The sequence below is a fragment of the Paramisgurnus dabryanus genome, chromosome 9 (assembly GCF_030506205.2).
Source record: "Paramisgurnus dabryanus chromosome 9, PD_genome_1.1, whole genome shotgun sequence".
NCBI classification, from domain to species: Eukaryota; Metazoa; Chordata; class Actinopteri; order Cypriniformes; family Cobitidae; genus Paramisgurnus; species Paramisgurnus dabryanus.
Genome location: NC_133345.1, coordinates 4,134,158 through 4,160,218, shown reverse-complemented (window position 1 = coordinate 4,160,218; position 26,061 = coordinate 4,134,158). Strand labels below are relative to the sequence as shown.

Sequence of the window (26,061 nt, the reverse complement as noted above, 5' to 3'; positions counted from 1 at the left end):
AGGGAAAACATCGTAGCTACCCAGGCAGCCACCACTCTACCCATTAGTTCACTTAACACTAGACTACCATACGAACATCTTGATTCATTTAAACCTACTACAATAGATGAGCTCTCTAAACTAGTCACATCATCCAAATCATCGTCCTGTATATTAGACCCCGTTCCCACAAAACTACTTAAAGAAGTATTCCCTGTAGTGTCAACCCCGGTTCTAAATATCTTTAACTCATCGCTAGAAATAGGATACGTTCCAACAGCTTTCAAACTAGCAGTTATTAAACCGCTGATTAAAAAACCACAGCTTGACCAAGGAGAACTTAATAACTTTAGACCAATCTCAAATCTCCCTTTTCTTTCGAAAATATTAGAAAAGGTAGTGGCAAGCCAGTTACGCACATTCTTGACAAATAATAGTACATATGAAAAGTTCCAATCAGGATTCAGGCCCCACCATAGCACAGAGACAGCGTTGCTTAGAGTTACAAATGACCTCCTATTAACATCCGATCGTGGTGAAATCTCAATTCTTATATTACTAGACCTTAGTGCAGCCTTTGACACAATAGATCACAGAATCCTACTCAATAGACTAGAAAACTATGTTGGTATCAGTGGTCAGGCGCTAGCCTGGTTTAGGTCATATCTAACCAATCGCTATCACTTTGTTTATGTAAATGAGGAAGAGTCATATCACTCCCTGGTTAAATACGGTGTACCGCAGGGATCAGTTTTAGGTCCTATCCTGTTCTCGTTATACATGTTACCCCTAGGAGACATTATCAGGAAACATAACATAAGTTTTCACTGCTATGCGGATGATACCCAGCTTTACATCTCCTCGCATCCCAGCGAAACACACACGTTTTCTAAGCTAAAAGACTGCATTAGCGATGTTAGTGACTGGATGGCACATAACTTTCTTAAGCTCAACTCCAATAAGACAGAGGTACTTATTATTGAACGTCTCGGTTACGGATGTAACCCTCGTTCCCTGAAGGAGGGAACGGAGACGTCACGTCGTGACCGACGAATTGGGAACTCGCTTAGAGAGACCAATCTGCTTCGTTTACTACTAAAACGCCAATGAACTTGGCATTGAGATATTTGCATAATGCTGGCGCCGCCCCGCCAGGTGCCTTTATAAGCAGCAGGTGCAAATAGGAAAATTAGCTTCTTTTCGCTGAGAAAGCCGGGAGAAAGTGACCGGTCGATAAACAGCAGGGAGCAGCCCTGTGGCGACGGGACGTGACGTCTCCGTTCCCTCCTTCAGGGAACGAGGGTTACATCCGTAACCGAGACGTTCCCTTTCAGTCGGTCACTACGACGTCACGTCGTGACCAATGAATTGGGAATCCCTACCAAAACGCCACTGAGGGCTGACCTCTTCCAGTGTCTGCGTAAAGCCCTCCGGTTCCACTTAAGGAGAAGGAGAATTAGGTTTTAAGGCAGAAGGCCGGGCACTAGATGTTCCTTTAACCCCACAGTAGTGCCAGCGACTGGGAAGCGCCCTATCTGAGCGGTATAGGGACGCTGCGGAAGCCACCGCCCCATTAAGGGCTATTGGTGGGCGAAAGTCAACCGTAGTTGAGGTAAAAATGACAGCCGTGGCTGTGTAAGCAAAGCAGTGCTCTGCTAAGGGAAACGTGGGCTGGTAGGATTAACCCCACGGAATAATACTCACAAAGGAACCCGGTGGGACACAATGTGGAGCCCGAGCCAGACACGTAGGTTCGCGAGGATACAGCTAGTGAAAGGCTGACAGCCAATGCTCCGCAACAAAGGCTGCCAAGGCAGCGGAGGAAGAACAATTCAAACCATTACGCATTTTTGTTCTGAAGGCCTTCCATACTGACACAGTTATGAAGCATCAGTTGGAGGCTGCAAGCCGACCTGCGAGACTGCTCTCCGTGCTCCCCCTGGTGAGGAAAGAACACGAGAGGATACAGGCTCGATACGAACACTGTAAAATCTAGTGAACGTATTAGGTGTCGCCCAACCAGCAGCTCTACAGATGTCTGTTAGCGAGGAACCACGAGCTAAAGCCCAAGATGAGGCAGCACTCCGTGTGGAGTGCGCTCTCAAATTAAAGGGGCAAGGAATACCCTGAAGATTATAAGCCAGGGCGATAGTATCAACTATCCAATGAGACATCCTCTGCTTAGTGACAGCTTTCCCTTTCTGCTGGCCACCATAACAAACAAAGAGCTGGTCTGAGGTCCTGAGGCTTTGCGTGCGAACCACGTAGAGTCGCAGTGCGCGTACGGGGCACAACAAAGCCATGGTTGGGTCTGCGTCCTCCGGGGGCAGCGCTTGCAAGCTCACCACCTTATCTCTGAAGGGAGTGGTGGGAACTTTGGGCACGTAGCCTGGTCTGGGTCTCAGTGAGACAGCAGGACCAAACTAAAAGCACGAATCGTCAACAGAGAATGCATGTAAATCCCCTACTCTCTTCATGGAGGCCAATGCTATCAGGGTCAGAGTTTTCATTGATAAAAACATCAGACTCGTAGACTGCAAAGGCTCAAAAGGGAGACCTGAAGGCTTCAGCACCATGGACAGGTCTCAGGAGGAAAGAGGGAGGGCGCGAGGGGTTTAGCCTGCGAGCGCCTCTTAAAATGTAATAATTAAATCATGCTGGCCAACTGATCTGTCGTTGATAAGTGAGTGATGAGCAGAAATAGCGGCGATATCAACTTTAATGGCGGAGGGACAGCCTACCATCTAACCTATGTTAAAGATATAAAAGCACAATGTTAATGGGCATTCTCTGGGGTCCTCGCGTTGCGAAGAGCACCGGGTGACGAAAAAGGTTTCTTTAAGCGCGTAAGCCCGTCTTGTGGACGGTGCTCGAACCGCGTCGATGGTGTTAGATACCGCTTGCGATAAATCACCTAAACCTTGCGCGCGCTCAACGACCATACATGGAAATCCCACAGGTCGGGGCGCGGGTGCCATAATGTGCCCCTTCCTTGAGAAAGAAGTTTTTCCTCAGGGGAAATCGTCAGGGAGGGGCTGTCGCGAGGAGCATTAACTCTGAAAACCAATTCCTGGTAGCCCAGTACGGGGCGACTAATAAAAGGCTCTCCTCGTCCTGCCTGACTTTGCACAGTGTCTGCGCAATAAAGCTCACTGGAAGGAATGCGTATTTACGCACCCCCCGCGGCCAGCTGTGTGCCAACGCATCCACGCCGAGGCTGCCCTCGGTTAGTGAATAAAATAGGCGACAGTGGGTATCGTCCGGCGACGCAAACAGATCTATCTACGCACAACCGAACTTCTTTCAAATTAGCTGGACCGTCTGGAGGTGGAGTCGCCATTCGCCGGGGGCGCAGCTCGGGAAGCGCGTCTGCCGTTGTATTGAGCGAACCCGGGATGTAAATGGCACGAAGGGACCTCAGATGCTTCTGACTCCAAAGGAGGAGATGACGAGCGAGATGCGACAGGTGACGAGAGCGCAAAACCGCCTTAACGGTAAATAACGCAACAGTCGCAATGTTATTGGTGTCGGCTAATACATCCTTCCCTCGCATCTCCATAGCGGAGCGTACAAGTCCCAGATATACAGCGCACCGCTCGCGGCAGTTGGGGTGCTATGCACACCCCTGAGACTGCAAGCCCGTCATACGTGGCTGATCATCCCGTGCTGAGGGCATTGCAATATACAGAATGCCAGGAGACCCCTCAGGGGCATATCTTCTATCGGAAATGCCGGGTCTACCACAGGGAAAAATTTAAATGACACGCAGGTGCAATGTTTACACGGTGTATGTCGGTGTGCCACGCTCTCCTCGAGACTCGATCGTAAGCCAATGCTGAAGCGGTCTCATATGAAGCAGCTCGGGCGGCGTCACAGCCGCAGCATGCTGTCATATGTCCAGGAGCTTCTGAAATTGTTTCAGAGGGACCGCGTACTTCCCTCGAATTAAACCGAGGCAAGTCAGAACTGACTGGTTGCGCGCTCTTGTTAAACACGCCAATTAGTCGACCGAGTCTTATTTCCATACTGAGAAAAAGGATCCTCTGCACGGGGCAAAGTTGCTCTTTCCCAGTCGACCTGAAGACTTAAACGAGCGAGATGCCGAAGCATTAACTCTCTGTGTTCGCGCACGTCTGCCAAGAACGGGCTATTATAAGTCGACGTAGAAAAAAGCAGAATGCGAACAACGCTCTCTCTCTGACATTTTAATGCCGTGACTAGCACATGGAGACACGGAGAGAGAGAGACAGCTCGAATGGTGTACTTAGTATTAATATGCCCACCCCACGACGCAGAGCGAAAAACGGTCTAAAGCGAGGGGAGATGGACACATAAAGTACATGTCTTACAGGTCTAAGGCTGCAAACCGATCTGAATATTGAAATACGAGCCTCGGCGTTATCATCCAAAAAGAACACCTTCGTAGAGCCGGTGCGTAAATCAAATCGATCGTAACCCGCCGCGTATTTTGGGTACTATGAGATAAAGGCTGGAAAAACCCTATCATCATCATCTCGGTAAGAGGGACCGGCTCGAACATCCTTCGCCAACAGGATATCGACTTTTGCACGCAGTACATGTGCATCGGACGCTTTCACAACAGTGAAACGAAAGCCCGAATTTTGGGGGTGTGCCGGATTCGTAACCGAGGCGGATCGTGCGTAAAACCCAACGAAACGGGCTGGGAACTGAAGCCAAGCACCCAGGCACCGTACGAGGAGAAATAACGACACTACCGAAGTACCCGCGGTGGGGCAGCGAAGCGAGACAGTTGGGACTGCCGGTGCGTCTGCTGTGACAACATAAACATCTACAGTATGTGTGTGTGACACTGACCTGAGCCCGCTGAGGGTAACGGTCGTCTGGTCTCCTCTACGGAGAGCGCAGACTCCGATGAGGGTGCTGGTGGTCCGGTCTCCTCAGCGGAGAGCTCGGACTCCTCAGGTCACCCGCTGGCGATAGAGGAGAGGTAGGGGAGCTGGTGTGTACCCGCTCACGGCTCTTTCGATCCTCCGGAGACCTAGAGAGGGAAGAGGAATGCACTCTTATGAGTGGTTAAGTGGGTACCGGCCGAACAGCCGGTGGAACATGCAAACCAAGGATTTTCCACCCGACCCTCTATCGGGGGAAGGAGCTCCATCTCCTGAAGAGTGATCCTCTGCCAATCCGGGTCGCCCTTCACTGGCCACTTTTTTATTATTATTATTATTAAACCTTTATTTTACCAGGAAAGAAAGCACATTGAGATTAAAAATCTCTTTTGCAAGAGCGTCCTGGCCAAGATTAACAGATACAAGTACATTTGAGTATGAACAAAAAAAACATCAACAATACATACACATATACACACACATCAAAATTGCACTATCAATATAAAACTAGTTAAAACATCTACAGCCTGATGTTTCTTTCTCCAATTCATTTAAAAGTTTTTTAAAATTATCTAATGAAACCAGTGACCTCAGATTTAAAATACTTTGCAAGCAATTCCAGGCAGAAGGAGCAGCAAACTTAAATGCCTTTTTCCCACATTCAGTACGTACCACTGGAACGGACAATAAAAATATTTCTTGTGACCGGAGGCTATAGCTACAAGCATACTTTTTACAAATATATGTACATAGATAAAACGGAAGTAAACCCAGGATAGATTTATATATGAAAACATGCCAGTGTTTTTGTCTTCTGTCGGACAACGCAGACCAGCCAACCCGAGCATACAACACGCAGTGATGAGTGAGGGTTTTGAGATTTGTTATGAACCTCAATGCACCATGATAAACAGTATCAATAGCATGTAAACACTGTAAAGATGCATGCATATATATAACATCACCGTAATCCAGTACAGACATAAAAGTCGCTTCAACAAGCCTCTTTTTTGCCTCAAAGGAAAGACAGGATTTAATTCTAAAATAAAAACCCAATTTTACTTTCAATCTTTTCACCAATTTTTCAACATGAGGGCCAAAAGAGAGAGCATCATCGATTAAAATCCCCAGATACCTATACTGAGACACAAACTCAATTTCTGAACCTTGAGATGTAGTAATAGGCCGAAGATTATTCCTTGAGATTTGTCTGGATTTAGAAAACAACATAAACTTTGTTTTATCAACATTTAAAACTAATTTTAATTCAAATAAATTACGCTGAACGATATCAAATGCAAACTGTAACTCCGAAAGAGCCTGATTGGGTGTGGATGCTGAACTATAAATAACTGTATCATCTGCATAGTAATGACACTGTACATTATGAACATTCTGAGCAATATTGTTTATATATATGGTAAATAAAAGTGGTCCAAGGACTGACCCCTGTGGTACTCCTTTAGTAACATTGAGCGAACCAGAGATGAATCCTTCTGCCTGTACACATTGAGTTCTGTTTGAAAGATAGTTATTAAACCAGCCGATGGTACGTTTAGATAGTCCAATATCCATAAGTCTTTGTAGCAGTAAAGTATGATCCACTGTATCGAATGCTTTTGATAGGTCGATAAATAAAGCTGCACAATGTTTCTTATTATCTACAGATTCAATAAAATCGTTTAAAACCTTTAAGGCAGCTGTAGTTGTACTATGTTGTTTTCTAAAACCAGATTGAACATCAGACAGGATGTTATTGAAGGACAAGAATTCTTTCAATTGATTATTGACAAATGTTTCAAGGACTTTGGCCAAGACTGACAGCTTAGAAATAGGTCGGTAATTATTTGGGTGTGTGGGATCTCCACCTTTGAACAGGGGAAGGACAAAAGCTGATTTCCATATAGGTGGAACTTAAACTCCCGAATTTCACGGGAAGCGGCTAAGCGGGCGGGGCGAGCTGCTGACGACCGGTTCCCCTGCGCTGCCGAGATGGGGTCCGAGGAGGGGAACGGAGGTGGTCGCCGCAGGACGCCGACGGCGAGGGCAGACTGAGGAGCCGGCGTGGTGGACCAAGGGCAGCTTTCCTTCGCAGGGGCATGACCTAGGAGATCGCCTCAGTCTGCACAGCGGAGCTGTACGACTCCACGGCCTCGCCGAAGAGGCCGGTCTGTGAGACAGGAGCATTCAAGAAGTTGTTCTCGCCTGCGTCCGTCATGTCAGCCAGACACAGCCAAAGGTGGCGATCTTGAACCACTGTGGTGGACATCGCACGACTGAAGGTCGCGGCCTCCCTCGTAAATCCTTGGTGAACCTGCAGCAACGTTTTTGCGTGCAGGGCCGAAGCCGCCTCTCTGGCATGCCTGATGGGCAGCGTCCGTAACCGGACGACTGTCTACAAACACGGGAGGGAAGGGTTGGGTGGTCCCTCCAGGAACGCATCCCGCTCCACTGAAGGGGTCCCCGCCTTTAGCGGCTCCGTTGGTGAGGGAGGTGAGGGGTGAAAGCTGAACGGCCGGACGGCCGCAAATCACGTCAGCTCTTCGTGCCGTCGGGAAAGAAAGGCACAGGAGGAGAGGACCGAGAGGCCCGAGCAGCTCCGAAGTACCAATCCTGTGGGCGGGACGGTTCGGGGTTAACCTTTCCAACTCTACCGTCTCCGCCGCTCGAGCGGGCACGGCCGCCATCTCCGGAACGACTCTGCCTCGGAGGAAAAATGGACACCCCTCTGATGCTGCAGAAGTGACGGGACCAGAAGGAGGTCCAATGGATTCGGCAGACATCGTAGAACACGACTCTGCAGTCTCCACCGGAGCCTCAACCGGCTGAGGATGAGAAGGCCGGTAGGTGGAGGACGCATCCTCCGTCCTACTCAGCGTAGTGACGCGAAGGGCGCCCTGCGAGCGCTTGACAGCCGCACCATGGCGGTGTCAGCACTGCAAGGCGCGGACAGCGTTCCCGTAGAAACGACAGTCGTCTCCGCAATCCAAGAGGGTTATGCTCTCACAGAGAGAACAGAAACTCTCCACGAACGCAGCCCCGGAGTGCTCGATGCCTGAGCACGAAGACAGCGCTCGTGACCGTCACTGGAACCCTTATACTTCTCGCATCCAAGATCGCACGGGCGAAAAGCTATCCTGAAAAGGACGCTGATCTCCGCATATACGAGAGAGTGGCTGCCTTTAAAAAGACACAGAGCTCTCACGTATCACTCTTTTAGGGAAATCACTCTTTAGGTGCTCAGCTGATGATGCGCACAGGGAAGGCAACGCACACACTAAACTCAAAACAAAAAAGATGCAGAGCCGTGGAATACTGCGAGCGTCCGCTGTGTTAGTACTGCTTGTCAATCAACTTCAGCAACCGTTCCCAGAAGAGCAGAGAGTAGCTTCTCAGTAGCAGATAAAGCCGGCTTTCGAAGCGAAAAAGCTAATTTCCATATTTGCACCTGCTGCTTATAAAGGCACCTGGCGGGGCGGCGCCAGCATTATGCAAATATCTCAATGCCAAGTTCATTGGCGTTTTAGTAGTAAACGAAGCAGATTGGTCTCTCTAAGCGAGTTCCCAATTCGTCGGTCACGACGTGACGTCGTAGTGACCGACTGAAAGGGAACCAAATCGCTACAAACATAATATGTCAGATTACAAATTGCACATAGATGGCTGTACTGTGGTGCCATCTTCCACGGTTAGGAACTTAGGTGTGATGTTCGACAGCAACTTATCCTTTGATAGTCATATTGCCAACGTCTGCCGCACAGCATTCTTCCATCTTAGAAATATCTCAAAAATACGCCATATACTGTCTACATCTGACGCAGAGAAGCTTATTCATGCTTTTATGACCTCTAGAATAGACTATTGTAACTCGCTACTCGGGGGATGCCATTCAAATCAGGTCAACAAGCTTCAGCTAGTTCAAAACGCTTCTGCAAGGGTACTTACTCGATCTAAGAAGTATGACCACATAAGCCCAATTCTGGCATCTTTACACTGGCTACCAGTTAAATATCGCATCCAATTTAAAATATCACTAATCACCTACAAAGCTTTAAATGGCTTAGCACCCTCATATCTTAGAGAATTACTATCAGAATACAATCCATCACGCACACTACGGTCGCAAAATTCTGGCCTATTGATTATCCCTAGACTATCAAAAGTGTCTAAAAGTGGAAGATCCTTTTCCTACTTAGCCCCTAAGCTCTGGAATGATTTACCAACCGATGTCAGACACAGTCGATCATTTTAAATCTAGACTTAAAACTTTTCTCTTCAACAAAGCATTCGCATAATTTGTCTAGTAAAGGTTCTTAACTCGCAATAGTTATTTTCATGGAACAAAGCACTCACGGTCATAACACAGACCAACCAAATAAATAAATAAAAACCTTTTCTGCATGAACACTTAAAATGAATTGCATTAAATAGTTTGCCACCGTTTGCCACTGAACCTGCATTAACAACGACAGTGGGGCTTCCGGCCTTAGTCAAACGGTTTGGCACGTATGGTTGGGTTGCGATTTTGGTGCTTTCGTGTGTCTTGTGAATAGTATGCCATACAGACCCGTTTGCCACTGAACCTGCATTAACGACGACAGTGGGGCCTCCTGCCTTAGTCAAACGGGTTGGTATGTATGGTCGGGTTGCGTTTTTCGCGCTTTCGTGTGTCTTGTGAATAGTATGCCATACATACCCGTTTGCCACTGAACCTGCATTAACGACGACAGTGGGGCCTCCAGCCTTAGTCAAACGCGTTGGCACGTATGGTCGGGTTGCGATTTTGGTGCTATCGTAAGTCTTATGAATAGTATGCCATACAGACCCGTTTGCCACTGAACCTGCATTAACGACGACAGTGGGGCCTCCAGCCTTAGTCAAACGGGTTGGTATGTATGGTCGGGTTGCGTTTTTCGTGCTTTCGTGTGTCTTGTGAATAGTATGCCATACAGACCCGTTTGCCACTGAACCTGCATTAACGACGACAGTGGGGCTTCCGGCCTTAGTCAAACGGGTTAGCACGTATGGTCGGGTTGCGATGTTTTTGGCGTTTTCTCCTGGTCCTGTAAATGGTATACAATATAGACCCGTTTGCCACTGAACCTGCATTAACGACGACAGTGGGGCTTTAGGCCTTAGTCAAATGGGTCGTCAGGTTTCATTTTCTCTTAAAGATCGGAAGGTGACCCTTATATACCCTCGCATTGGGCCCCCAATTTGCTAAATCCTCAACTGTGGATAACATAATTATGCCGCAATATTTAGTCTATCTGGAACTAAGCTGAGTTAAACCACATCACTGTGTGACACTTCAATACATATGAACGGCCGCTACGCTAATACGATTTTGTTTTTCTCTCCCTGTCTCGTCCTCGACCCGAGGACAACGAGACAAACAGACCCAGTCCTAATAGATGTGAAAGTCGGCACACCTCTGATCTACTGGCCGTCCTTCAACGTTATGCCCAGCTGATGCCTGACCAACGATCACCGGGAGAACCGCTTAATCTCCGCTAAATCTCCATTTCCGTTCTCCCAAGGGTTTTTCCCTCCTAGGACTTATTTTTCCTCGGATAAAAGCCCGGGGTTTTTTTCTCCTAGGGGGTTTTTCACCCCGGGGAGGCAGCCTTTTTGGGGTTTACCTAGCTTCCTCTTCTATACGTTGCTTTAGTAATACGTGCACTTATAATATTGAGTCATAGCCGCAGCAAATTTAACTGCTCATGCTATCATGTATTTTGTTGTGCTATCTGTCGTTTTTCTGTGCTTTTCACTGCTTCTATTTATGTAAAGCTGCTTTGAAACAATTGACTTTTGTGAAAAGCGCTATATAAATAAAATTGAATTGAATTGAATTAACATTACAAAGCCTATTCATTATGTTCATGTTTTTATTTGCTAGACCACACCATACAAATTTGGTTATCTTGTATAAGAGCAGTTTAAGAAACAACACATAAGTGCTGCTAACATTGCTTTACAGAAGGTTACAGAATAGTGATGCGCGGGTCGGCGTTTTTTCGAACCCGTGGGTCCCGCTTTTATGAAATATTTGGCCCGCCCCAACCCACACCGCAACACTGTATCTATTTTTACAACCCGCACCGCCCCGCGCCCGCGACCATTACAATAGACATACTAGGCATTCGTAGTTTAAATAATAAGAGGCTTTATTTCAGCCTAAGAGTGCTTGGAAACAACCATTAGATTACATCGCCCTGTAAACTGGCAAGAACACACACCAATGAGCCATAGAAACCAGTATGGTCATATTAATATAGAGATAGGATAATGATAAACCAGGGGTGTCCAATACATCGATCGCAAAGGCAATGCCGGTAGATCGCACATAAGTTAACTGTGTATTCTCATGCTGCTCCATGCCTCCACAGGAAAATTGGCATTATGAGTAATTGTGAAACACTTTTTTGAGTTGCTGTGCCTTTCTTCTCATATGTGTTTTTATAAATCTTATGCCTGCCCGCTGCAGCTCAGTCGTGTAAACTTATTAAATTTACAAGCATGCAATCGCATCACATTCTTGCTTTCATGCACGAGCTGAAGCACGCGAGAGCGAGCGAACGAGGGAGAGAAAGAGAGGCAGCGTTGTGCTGTGTTGGACTTTAAGGCGTCCATTGCATGTTCATAATTTAGAGGAAAGGCACAAGATACAAATATCTAAGTTCAAATATTTATTGATCAGATATGAAAAAGTTTAACAGCGCGCTGGGTCGTCTCAAGTGGCGAACAACCAGCTCAGGAAGTAACATGCATATTTATAAAATATGTGACATCGATCTTCTTCTGAGAATCTCCACCCACAAAGGCCGCTCTTCCTCATGAATCTGACTCCCTCACCACACCCAATTTCAGCCTGCCGGTGAAGACAGACACACAGACAAAGAAAAAACAAACTGTTCTCCGCTCATCCCTGGGAGCCCTGCAGTTCCTCCCTAGTACTCCTCCACTTCACATATGGTTGACTTCACATAGCATGTTATAATGCTTTCTTAAAAACAAATCATTAATAAAACATTCATTTATTCATAAAAAACATAAGCTGTCAGATAAAGGTGATTATTATGTAAAACACATTTCAATATCATGACATCATTTCATTATTCGTAAAATTTGTTATATGAATAAGGCACACATTAACTTCTTTAGATAGATAAACACATATTAAATCTTTTACTGCAATACTACTTCTAAGCAAACACTTTAATCATTATTAAAAACCATCTGTTAGGGAAGAAAACACACACACACACACACACACACACACACACACACACACACACACACACACAAAGAACAAGCACAGGAGATTCTGTTCTTCAAGGTTGAGCTGCCATGCCCCCATTAAGTTATTCTGTATGCAACCTTCATTTCATTGGTTAATACAAATTTATCAAAGACAACATCTTATATTTATTACATCAATTATTCAATGATTAATACTGATTAAGTAAGAAATACATTGCATATTTTATCCTGTGAATATTAAAGCATTGGTTAATAACATGGTTGCCTGTTTACTTTTCCCCCTCAGGCCTCTTTTATCTTGATCATCTCCAGGCGTAAATTCCTCGCTAATCCTCCTTGCAGCTTTTTACACACACACAAAAGCTGGTAACTTTCCACTCTCAAACACAAACACCTCATTTCTACATAATAGCACAGTGCATATATGAAACACACAATGTTTATAGAATAAAATGATTAATTAAAGAAATATAAAATGGAACAAAATCAATCTCCACAGTCCTTATTTGGACATCTTTGTAACTTTAACACTTTTAGCAATCAGCATGAAATGTAGGCAGTAAATATGTAAAACATAATTATTCAACAACACAACAGTACTCCATTGTTCATGAATTGGTTAAATGCATTCATTAGTTAAACATACTAATTTTCACTTTCTCTAAATATAACATAGTTATAAAGCAAACAACTTGTTTATTGAAACCCTCTGTTCTGCGTGTTTTCCCTTTAGGGCTTTGTTATCAGCGTTTGCTGATTTCTCCCCCAACCGAAACCACAGCCTCTCAACTTTACACACAGACAGCTTTCTTGTACTCAGCACAGGAACCATTATTGTAATAATACACATGAATTAAGATTATAAACAGCACGATTAGTAAAACAAAATCAAATCCCACAATTCCCTCTCTTGACCTCTGAAAGAGGTCACACATTTTCTTCCTCCTCCTCATCCAGGTTCTGTAGGCCTAATATGGGCATGCTATATGGGGGTGGACTATTCTCTTTTTTCTCTATTGCAGACACTATCAGTCTGTTACATAGGGATCTAAGACAGGGAATACAACAACATCCACAGGTCACCAGGATGGCCACAAATACACCAATGGACACTACTATAGAGGTTACTATTGCCCTCCACAGTCTATCATATTGCATAAATCAAAGGTGTATGATATCTTTGAATTTTTATGTAATTTAATTAAATTCCCCCATATCTCTTTAAACACTGATCTTGCGATGTTGTTTTGGACCTTTTGTCACTTTTCAGATTACCTCCATTGTTTATGCCAAATATTATGGTGATTATAATTGCAGTTATAACTCCTAGGGCCCACAGAACCTTCCAATTTCCATATAGCTTCATCTCTGTGGAAAAAATACACTTATGCCTATTGGCTAATACTCAAATAACAATCGTAAATTCAAAAAGGAAAAGAAAAATGAAATATGAAATTAATACTGTAGAATTGTATAAGAAACTTAAGAAATTCAAAGGTCAAAATTCAAAGGTCAATATGGTATGTAGTTACCCAGGTTATAATGAATATATGGTAATTGTGATATTCAGGTCTCTAAACACTTCTGTCAGGATTTCCAGCACTTTGTGGAAATCCAATTTATCCAGGCCACACCCCAGCCGGGGAGTGGATACACTTGTTATGTTTTCTTTCTCACACCACTCTCTCATACATCTGAGGCTGTAGGTAAAATTCTCATATGTTGGTAAATCAGTACAATTTTGTTTTATTATTAAATGAAAAATCAATCTGCCGTCGTCCTCATGGGTAACTGCACATTCACCTGTGTGTTTGTTCTGTCTTACAACCTTTTGTGTACCGTACTTCGCTTTGAACTGTACGGCTATACCTGCTCCGTAGGCACAATCTGTGCTCACACAGTGTGCTAGGGGTTCTGTTACTGGGCTGAAAAAAATGTCACCTTTTTTATGCACAATTTTACAGTGTGTTTGTTGACTTTGTTGTTGGTGTTGTGTGAGTGTTACCACTGATGTGTTACCACTGATGTTTCACTTCCTGTTTGTTCTCTCTGTATTCCAGCTGATTCACTTTCACTTTCAACACTCTCCCTCTCTTGGACCTGAGTCCTCAGGTCCACACCTGTGTCTGTTAGAAACCCAAACATCATTTATAACAGCTGGGTCGTTCTCACAATTTCGTTGTGTGGTAGCCTGGCAAGAAAAATGTTTAATCAGAGCAGTTAGTTTGTAGAAATAAACATCATTAGTTAGTGGCAGGATAGGGTCCTTCACCAGGGGATTCCTCAGACCCGGAAACTGACGACCTGTAAGCAATTCAAATGGTGTCAAACCAGTGATCCTGTTAACAGAAAAGTGAATAGGCATTAATGCAATTGGCAATGCGTCAAGCCATGTTATTTTTGTCTGTGCACAGATTTTGTCAGGTCAAGTTTTAATGTCAAAGTCAGGTTCAATATTTCAGCTTTGCTCTAACATTGGGGTGATAAGCAGCCCCAAAACTATATTTCAATTCCAGTGCTTGTTTGTCAATTTTGTCAGATCTAACTTTGTCTTGGGAAACCATGGTTGGGGATATAAGTGGTTTATTAGGCAGTTGACAACAGCCACTTCATTAGGTACCTTCACAGCCTGTAGTATATGGCAGGCTTTGCTAGCATTTATTATAGGCCGGCCTTTCCTGGTTTCAAACCCACCTATCTGCCATATGGCAGTTCCATATATACTGCACCAATCACATATGCAGAGTCACTATAAACAATCACCCTCTCTTCACCAGTGTAGTGCAAGGCTTTGATAACAGCTACCATTTCAGCTCTCTGTGCTGACTGCTTACCCTCCAATTTACCACTCACTCTAGTCACAAAATCACCCTCAACCTGTTCAACCACTGCAAAACCTGCCTTCAATGTGCCATCTGCTGCTCTAAAACAACAACCATCTGTAAACAGTGTGATTACCGGTGGGGGAGTTGTCAGTGGTACCGGAACAAACCATCTCTCAATTTGTTTGCTTTTTCAGTCAATGGTATAACAATTACAATTAATTATAATAATAACAATTTTTATATCAGTCAATGGTATGCAATCATGCGGCTCACCCTCAGTGATTAGATCTGCCATGTGAACACCTTCATGCACATATATGATGTCTGGGCTGACAATTTCCTTAACTCTTTCCCCGCCATTGACGAGATATCTCGTCAATTAAGAGAAAACGCTTCCCCGCCAATGACGAGATTTTCCGTCTTTCCGCAATACCGCTATTATCCACCAGGTGGCGCCCTTCCGCAACTTTTTAAATCCGGAAGTATTGCTCTATGGCAAGCTGCTGCATGTCCGTGTCTGTTTTAAAGATCGCTCTGAATGGGATCTCTATGAAAAGTCCGTCATAAAAATGGAATTATATCTGCTTTTTGCTCAAAATATGGTGTTTTTGCAAAAACCTACCCATATTCAAAAGCTGATTGCAAAAGAACCACTAAAGGTAGGATGAAACGGTTTTTTTTGTTTGAAAGCAGAGGGTCTGTTCTTTCATTTGTTATATTGTATGTTTATATATTTAAAGAAGAACATTTTCTGGAAGGCATTAAACTTTGGTGAAAATCATGAAAAACGCTGGCGCTGGCTGGCAACTTTTTTTAAAAACGCTGGCGGTGAAAGAGTTAAATACAAAGTTTGTTACAATAATCAGTTATTTTTCTATTCTCACAGCTTTTCTTGTTTACCTTTTATAGTGTTCTATGGTGTTCTTTTTTTTCTTTTTCAATTTATTTCTTTTATCTATTTTAATTTCCTTTCTGCCATAGCTGATCTATGCCATTTATATTTGCTTTTTAGCTCAGTACCATCAGTGGAGTTCTGACTTCCTCTGTAGATAACAAATTCAATTATGCATTTCTTCCTGTCAGATTAATAGGAGTCTGATTTGATTTCAGAACAGGTAGTCACACCTAACAACAAAGTTCTTGATCAGCCTTTAAATGTGTCTAGCTGATTTTCTCATAAAGATTGTCTGTGTCCCTATAGTAACAAGGTCTTTACTAAACATTGAACGGCTGTTTACTCTTTTCCCTTTTTCACTCAAAGGCTCGTATGAAGATGAAAAAGTTCAGTGTCCAGTGAAGTATTGTCCAGTTTCTCTTGCCTCCAAGAACTTTATTGTCTTTGTGAGTCTTTCTGGACTCCACTAAGTCTTTTTTTCTGAACATTGTGCAGTGCCCCCTTCACTGCTTCATGTAGTCCCATTCATATAGGATGTGTCCACAGTTTAGTTTATTAGTTCTGCTCTCTTTGCTGCTCCAACACTTTGATGTCGCACACAGTTTTTCATTGTCTGTTTCTTACCACATTTTTATTCACTTTCTTGAATGTCAAAGGATCAGAGCTTTCAGCCTTTCAAGGTTTAACTTAACCCATTGCAAAATATTGCCTTTCAATTTAAAATAAAATTTATCTTGTGACCACCTTCCATCATCAGATGAAGACTCCTCTTCATTTTGTTAAATCTTTTTTTCCTTTATACAATTTATCTGTGTCATTCACTTTTTAATAATTTTCTGTCCTTTTTTAATTTTTCATCTTTATTTCCACCTTTAATAACTTGGTCTCTACTCTTTTTCTCTAATTTGTTGTTTTTTCTTTCAAAGCTTCGCTTCTGTCTTTCTGCTAAATTTTGCTTAATCCCATTTATGGTTTTAACAGACTCAATATATCACAGACACACTACATTTTCACACAAATAAAATCTACATCTACATTCAATTCACCGCTATTGATTTGAAAAACAGGCTGTTGCATTGGGGCTTTGGCTTTCTCATAAGGAGGAGGTGTGTGCAAGGAGGGGTAGATCGATTTCACTGGGGGTGGAGCTGGAGGAGGAGCCGTAGGTGTCACACTTGAGTCTGGCTGACTGTTTCCTTGTTTAACTTCCTTTGGCTTTGCAGCTGCACCACTGTCAACTTCCCCTTTTCTATTTGATTTAATAGCCTGCATGGCAGCCGCAACCAAAGCTAATCTCGTCCAAATTCTCAACTCTTTCTCTGAGTCTTTTACAGTTGGTCCCTTTCCAAACTATTAGCCTTTTTTTCCATTGCACATACACCGGTGAACACACATATTCATCACACTCTTTCTGAAATTCAACCATTCTTTATACAACTGTACATACAATTCCTCTATATATATAATGTCAAAATGAAATATACCCAAATACAACTGCAGAATCAAGTACACAATGGAATTTCCTGGGCCTTTAACCCAAAGGTTTCCACACCCTTAAATTTAATACTGTACTCAATTAGATGATTCCTGGGCCCTCCACCCAATGGTTTCTCAACCCCCTACGGGCTTCAACCCGAGTTGGTATTTTATAACGCCTAATGCGTTAAAGGAATCCTCAACCTTTTATTTAACAACAAAATTCAAAGATTTCAAAAACTTTTTCACTCTTATCAATTTACAAAAATGTAAATTTGTAATTCAGTTCGGATCTCCTTATCAACACAAGTAATTTGGTATATCCAAATAGCAGAATTCGATAAAACAGGTTTCTGCTTACCTTGTTTTAGTAGAGCGCTCTTTTTGTGTTGAAATGGAGCCCTCCCTTACTCTGGTTTCTTCAATGTGAAACCCTCCTTCCTCTCACTCTCTCCTTTCCCTCCACAAAACGTCGGCGGTCACCAATTGTTGGACTTTAAGGCGTCCATTGCATGTTCATAATTTAGAGGAAAGGCACAAGATACAAATATCTAAGTTCAAATATTTATTGATCAGATATGAAAAAGTTTAACAGCGCGCTGGGTCGTCTCAAGTGGCGAACAACCAGCTCAGGAAGTAACATGCATATTTATAAAATATGTGACGTCGATCTTCTTCTGAGAATCTCCACCCACAAAGGCCGCTCTTCCTCATGAATCTGACTCCCTCACCACACCCAATTTCAGCCTGCCGGTGAAGACAGACACACAGACAAAGAAAAAAACAAACTGTTCTCCGCTCATCCCTGGGAGCCCTGCAGTTCCTCCCTAGTACTCCTCCACTTCACATATGGTTGACTTCACATAGCATGTTATAATGCTTTCTTAAAAACAAATCATTAATAAAACATTCATTTATTCATAAAAAACATAAGCTGTAAGATAAAAGTGATTATTATGTAAAACACATTTCAATATCATGACATCATTTCATTATTCGTAAAATTGGTTATATGAATAAGGCACACATTAACTTCTTAAGATAGATAAACACATATTAAATCTTTTACTGCAATACTACTTCTAAGCAAACACTTTAATCATTATTAAAAACCATCTGTTAGGGAAGAAAACACACACACACACACACACACACACACACACACACACACACACACAAAGAACAAGCACAGGAGATTCTGTTCTTCAAGGTTGAGCTGCCATGCCCCCATTAAGTTATTCTGTATGCAACCTTCATTTCATTGGTTAATACAAATTTATCAAAGACAACATCTTATATTTATTACATCAATTATTCAATGATTAATACTGATTAAGTAAGAAATACATTGCATATTTTATCCTATGAATATTAAAGCATTGGTTAATAACATGGTTGCCTGTTTACTTTTCCCCCTCAGGCCTCTTTTATCTTGATCATCTCCAGGCGTAAATTCCTCGCTAATCCTCCTTGCAGCTTTTTACACACACACAAAAGCTGGTAACTTTCCACTCTCAAACACAAACACCTCATTTCTACATAATAGCTCAGTGCATATATGAAACACACAATGTTTATAGAATAAAATGATTAATTAAAGAAATATAAAATGGAACAAAATCAATTTCCACAGTCCTTGTTTGGACATCTTTGTAACTTTAACACTTTTAGCAATCAGCATGAAATGTAGGCAGTAAATATGTAAAACATAATTATTCAACAACACAACAGTACTCCATTGTTCATGAATTGGTTAAATGCATTCATTAGTTAAACATACTAATTTTCACTTTCTCTAAATATAACATAGTTATAAAGCAAACAACTTGTTTATTGAAACCATCTGTTCTGCGTGTTTTCCCTTCAGGGCTTTGTTATCAGCGTTTGCTGATTTCTCCCCCAACCGAAACCACAGCCTCTCAACTTTACACACAGACAGCTTTCTTGTACTCAGCAAAGGAACCATTATTGTAATAATACACATGAATTAAGATTATAAACAGCACGATTAGTAAAACAAAATCAAATCCCACAGCTGATATATGCTTCTGATACTATTGTAATTTTCTTTCAAGTTTGTTTCACTAAATCCCCGCTATTTTAAACAGTACTCGACATGTGCTCCAGGATTTTTTTTAACTCCTCAAGAAAATAGAGTAATGGTGACATCCCTAAATCCAATGTAGAGATATATGCAGTATAGTCCACGCATTTTAAGTGTTTTTAACATGTAGAACTTGTCGGCTTTATCATTTTAAAAGTAGATCACCACACAAAAAAGCAGCATTTGTATTATCTATTCACAAATTCCCTACCTTAATTTTTCCTGCAGATCGTCTTTCATCTTTTAATTCTCCGTTTGTTTTGTTGTTGTGGCTGGCAGCCAGCGGGAGCTACTTGGCGCTTCCGTGACGCCAAAGGTTTGGGGATATCAAGTTACGTTGCCACATAGGCCTACGTAATTTAACCTTATCAAAGAACGTAATTAAATGTAAAAATATATATTCCCAAATATTTAATATATATGCTACAGGGAATTAGACGCAACATATCAGTTTTTTAATTTTGTTTTTAATGACCCGCCCCAACCCGCCCCGCATTAAAGTTACAATTTCTTTACCCGCCCCAACCCGACTCGCGGGTTACCCCTCGGGGCCCGCGGGTTACGAGACGACCCGCGCATCACTATTACAGAAGGAAGTGGAAGGTCAGAATATCAGTGCTCAAACTATATATCTCACACTACAGTAAGTCAGTTTGCATGGCTGTCATTCCAGAAGGAAGCCTTTTCTGAAACTGGCTTGCAAGAAACCCCACAAATATTTTGCTGAAGATAACCTAACCAAGAGCATGAATTACAGGAACCATGTCCTGTTGTCTTAAACAAACTTAAACATAAATTTGTTTGGCTCAGATGGTGTCTAGCATGTGTTGTGTTGGGCCATGCAAACCGAATTGTTGCAGTGTGTGGCATTTGGTCTGAGCACTGACAATCTGACCTTCTGCAACTTGTAATGCAATGTTGGCAGCACTTATGGGTTGTTTTTTAAGCCAGCTTCTGCAACTGACGTACAGCATTAGGACTACAACATCTATTATCAAATAGGGCAGTGGTTCTCAACTCCAGTTCTCGGGGGCCCCCCCTCCCAATACATTTTAGATGTCTCCATATATAAAACACCTGATTCAGTCCATCAGCTTGTTAGTGTGTTAATTAAGGAAACGTTTCAAACATTCTGGTACGAGCCTGATGAGTGAATTCAAGTGTTTCATATAAGGAGACATCTAAAACATTCTGGGAGGGGGGGCCCGAGGACTGGAGTTGAGAACCACTGAAATAGGATGTACTCACTTTTGTTGTCAGCTATTTTGACACTAATGGCTGTAGGTTTAGTTATTTTCAGAGTATAGTAAATATATTCTGCTATATAAGTAGCACATTGATTTTAAAATGTATCCAAATTTAATTTTTGTAGTATTGTCTAGTGGTGGGAATAGTTTGGACCCTCATGAATTGATTCAGAATCGATTCTTAGGTCCCGGTTCGATTCAGAATCGATTCTTGATGTACTTATTAGCATATTTGTGATGTCATCTCAAAGCCAGACTAGTGTTGTGCTTTTGCTCCTAGTCTCTGAACTGTCATATACTGTACTTTAATACAACTAAGTGATCAATAATTTCATTCTTTTATACATATATGTTCTGTTTCTGTTGTAAGACATTGAAGCCAGTAAAAAATATGTTAACTGGAATCAACTCCCACAAACTGACTAACGTTAAGCATATAATAATCATCCTTATACACAGATTTTGGCAGTATTAATGTATTTAATGCAGCGCACCCAGCATCTAGATAACAAGCTATGTGGATATTCTTACAGAAATGTATTAATGTTCTTATATCTAAACACTAAACACTGGATAGTTTAAGGAAACGCTATTAGCACAGTCAGATGAGTCAGTAAATTAATGTGCTGTTTCTCCCTGCAACTCACTGAACAGAGAAAAGGCAGAGGAAGACCGTCACAAAGTGCATCTTATTTTTTTGCAGTTTAGAAACGGGGCTGTCCTAGGTGTATTTGTCTATTTCTTTCTCTACTGCTTGTGTAAGCTCCACTGTAGGTGCTCGTGCAGTGCGCACTCTTTCAAGCTGTCCGTGTGCAGCACTGCTACCCTGTTGAGTCCCACTTTTTGGTTCTATTAACGTCACATTTTTTTTTTGTAAGCGAACATTTAAAGGTAGGGTAACAGATTTGATCCTGAAACATTTTTAGTTATGCAGGTTAAAAGTCTCCTCACATCCTGATAGCAATCACTGTGTTAAGTTGTTTAAATGTATTTGTAAAAATTTATATCATCTGTGAAAGGCGTAGGACCAAAAAATGTTCAACAAATCATAGATTTCGGTCCGAACGGACGTTTCCTTTTATGTCCCTCATACGTAAGCGTAATTTGAATTCCCACCGCGCAGCGAGTCCACGCAGATACCATACGTCATCGGCGCGTTCACGTGCGCTCTGTCTGTAAACAGCGAGAACACCAAACTTTTCTGCTGAATTGACAACCTACACAGGAGCAACAAAACTAAATGCATCTTTTATAACAACAACAGCAAAAACTGCCTGGATCAGCAAGAGCAAAAATCCAAATTAACATCAGTAACTTTAGTGCTTTTCCACGAGATGCAAACAGCTACAGGAGGCAAAGGGTCTGAAAGGGTCATTGCACTGTTTATTTTGGTAAGGTAGGTACGCGATATGTTTGTATTGAGATGGATTCAGATATTATACTTTGATGAAACAGTGTGTTGCTTATGAAATTTGTGTTCGTTTACGGATTAGCATAACGATATAGTTACTACGTCTACACAACCGAACGTGTGCTTAAACTAATTCTGATGTAAACCAGTTGTTTATGTTGGTTATTTTGGAAGTGTTATTCACTTTGTACTGCAAAGTTTTCTCACTGGTGAATGAGACATGAGACGTGACCGTCTGATCTGTGCGTGTTCATGTGTTTGGAAAGAGGCGTGACTTTGGAGAGCGATTTGACTTGAGGGTGGGATCGGGATTTCATTGCTAGGCGGCTACCGTTAGCATTTGTGACCCGTCACGGAAACCAGGGACGCATGTCGGCAGCACAAGTTTCGAGAAAATGAGAAACAAAGTTTTTTTTTCAAAATTTGTGATTTTCGTTTTATTGCAGAATCTGTTAGTTGAGATCACGAAGAAGCCTCTCCATGTTTGAGATAGTAGTTTTTGTATATTTAAAAGCGTACATTTTGCGGTTAAAATAGGCTTGTTTTTCCGGATTCTAGCGTGCAGCGGGGGGGCGTCATTGTCTGTGTGTATATTTACATACTGTATAAGCTTTTGTTTTCGCCTCCGCCCCCAAAGGGAACAGCGTGACTACTAAATAAGGATAGTTCGCCCAAAAATGAAAATAATGTAATTAATGACTCACCCTTATGTCGTTCTAAACTCGGATGACCTCCGTTCATCTTCGGAACACAGTTTAAGATGTTTTAACTTTAGATTTAGTCCGAGAGCTTTCTATCCCCTTCATTAAAAATATGTATGGTTTCCATGTCCAGAAATGTAATAAAACATCATCAAAGTAGTCCATGTGACATCAGTGGGTCAGTAAGATTGTGTTGATGCATCGAAAATATAGTTTGGTCCAAAAATAGCAGAATTACGACTTTATTCAGCATTGTCTTCTCTTCCGGCTCGAGCGTGAAGTCACGTGACTGTAGTGACGCGCTGCCCTGTTCCTCAGACATGTTTGCTAAGTTTTTTTTTCAAACTTATAGCCTGCGTCTCCCCAGACTGTAAAGCTCGGGCGCACAAAACAAAAGAAAAATAAAAGAAGCTGGGGCGGAACAAATAACAGTCAGCCGCATCGTACGTCAGCCGCGTCACTGACTTTATGCGGCGCTGCAGTAGGATGACGTCAAAGTACCGCGAGAGCGCTTAAGAAATCTTACGGAGTAGTTTAATTTCTACTCGCTCTCGCGGTACTTTGACGTCATCTCTATGTCAGTTCTTGCAGCGCAGCATGAGTCCAAACACACAGTAGTTACACAGATATCGTTGTATTCTTCATATAATTGGCTACATGTTTTGTCTATCAATATTTTCCACGAAGTCATTGGCTGATGGAGGAACGAGCGAGCCATTGGTAACATCTCTAAAGGATGTCACGTTTTCGACGGCGCTGTTTGGATGATCTATTATTATACTACTTCCCTATTTTAAATACAAACTTTGAAGGCGAGTTCATGTGTTTAACGGAGTGTAAGCTCATATACCCTTACATGTTACGATTTAAATAGTCTTCAGATTGTATATTATATTGTATTACCAGACATTCATGCGAAATCTCATGTAAACAATCTATATTTCACGGATTATACGCATTTTTGGACAAATATGGTCATTGGATAATCTGAAACAGACTGGATTCGACTTGTGATCCCCACAAAGGTAAAAAGAGTCATGTTTATTTTTGCGTGTTGTCATTTGGTCATAAAATACTACATATGATGCTAGAACATCTCAAAAAGGGTTTTACAGGGGGCATGGCTTAGCTAAATGAGATGTAAATGAGCCCTATTGTCTCCCCCAGCTGAAAAGAAGAGTCCCTTTCGTCTCGATTTTCTCAGTTTGAGTATTTCTGAGTTCCTATATTCAAATGGCCACAACTTCTCCAAATCTTATCAAATTTCCATGTGTCACACATCGTTGGAAAGCTTAGAAACTGCACTTTCAGAATATGTGAATAACTCAAAATGCCCAGATCCGACTTGTGTCCCTACTTTCCGTGACTGGTCACATTTTTCAAAATGTGTTACCCTACCTTTAAGAATCGATTCTTGACATTTGTGAATCGATTCAGAATCTGCCACGTCCACATCGCGATACATCGAATAATATTTTTTTGTCCAACCCCTAGTTTTGTCCCTTGAGAAGATAAACTAAAACAGTTGCAGAAATGTGAGGGTGTACTCAATTTTGTGAGATACTGTAGCTAGAGCTGTCAAAATATTTTATATTTTACATTATAATTGTTTTTTTTTACATTATAATATACAAGTAGTGATTTTTATTATTCATAACACATTTAGTAAAAATAGAAATAGAAAAACAAATAAATATAGTAATGCATGTAATGTCCTGCTCCATTTACAATAATTAATGTTCTCGTTTACATTTACTGTGTACGTTGTAATGTTATGTAATATTAAGTATGTTGGTTTATCTTTACAGTGTAACTAACTTGTTTTTTTTCTCTGTTTGTTGTTTGTTCTTGTCTCGTCCTTTCAATACCTTTAAATTAAATTTCAAACCTTTACTTTGCTTAACACTCTGGGGTCAACGGTGGCGCGGGCGCCGCAAACTCTTTATTTTTCAACCACTCCGCAAAGAGACTTAAATTACTCTGCTGATTTTTGACATACAGATATGATTTATACATCATTTAAAACGTTAAAGTGTCTAGTTTTTTTCTGTCCACTCCCAATAAAAACAGAATGTTGTGCTTTTCGCAAAATTAAGAAAATAAACATGATGCACATTCTGTTCTCTCTCCCTCAGTGAAGTCCTTTCAGAAACGCGTCAGAAAAATAAACTGTAACTTAACGAATACTTGGTGTAGAAACAAAAGATAAATGTCTTTTGTACAAAAAACGTACAAAAACGCTGAAAACGTACAAAAACGCTTCTTGTGATTCTGAAAAACGCTTCTTGTGATTCTGAAAAACGTTTCTTGTGATTCTGAAAACCCCCTTCCTGTGATTCTGAAAACCCCCTTCCTGTGAACCTGAAAATCTTCTTCCTGTGAACTTGAAAATCTTCTTCCTGTGAACCTGAAAATCTTCTTCCTGTGAGCCTTACTGCCAAACCCAAGTGAACATTGACACCAGTGAACTACAACTACAATAGAAAAGGAGCTCCAAAACATCTCTTCCAGTACACCTTGCTGCCTGTTGTCTTCAAGAAGGACCACTGATTCAAGCTCAGCTTTTGAAGCCTACTGTTTAACGTTACATTAGTTACATTTTTGTGGTAGTGTTTATCATACAGGTATATTTTATTTAAATAGATTTTATAAGCTATATACAATTAAATAGTCTTTCTGTTAGTCTTGTTAATTACATTTTGATTTAAAAAAAATTCTGTACAGTAGACGTTAAAGTACATTTGGGTGACATTTTATTTATTATAAACATTACATTCGTGTTACTTATTACATTAGTCTGAATTATCAAATCTGTGTGAAGTATTACATAAGTTTGAGTTAATACACCTGTATTAGTATAACATTAGTAGTGAGTTATTTAATCTGTGGTATTATTACATTAGTCTGAGTTATAACATCTGTGTTACATTAGTCTTAGTTGTTGCACCTGTTTTAAGTATTACATTAGACTTGAGTAATTAAATCTGTGTTAAGTATTACATAGGTTTGAGTTATTACACCTGTGTTAAGTATTACATAGGTTTGAGTTATTACACCTGTGTTAAGTTTTTCATTAGTCTCAGTTATTTAATCTGTCCTAGTATTACATTAGTCTGAATTATTAAATCTGTGTGAAGTATTACATAAGTTTGAGTTAATACACCTGTATTAGTATAACATTAGTAGTGAGTTATTTAATCTGTGCTATTATTACATTAGTCTGAGTTATAACATCTGTGTTACATTAGTCTTAGTTGTTGCACCTGTTTTAAGTATTACATTAGAC

At 41.6% G+C, this 26,061-nt stretch overlaps 1 long non-coding RNA gene across 1 annotated transcript in view; it reads left to right on the top strand.

Moving 5' to 3' along the window:
* LOC141282529 (uncharacterized) overlaps positions 1-25,795 on the top strand; it is a 53,225-nt gene extending 27,430 nt beyond the window's left edge. Inside the window, exon 3 of the long non-coding RNA XR_012337241.1 lies at positions 25,224-25,795. This is a non-coding gene — a long non-coding RNA (uncharacterized lncRNA). The remainder of the gene's footprint in view (positions 1-25,223) is intronic.
* Positions 25,796-26,061: the final 266 nt, after the last annotated feature.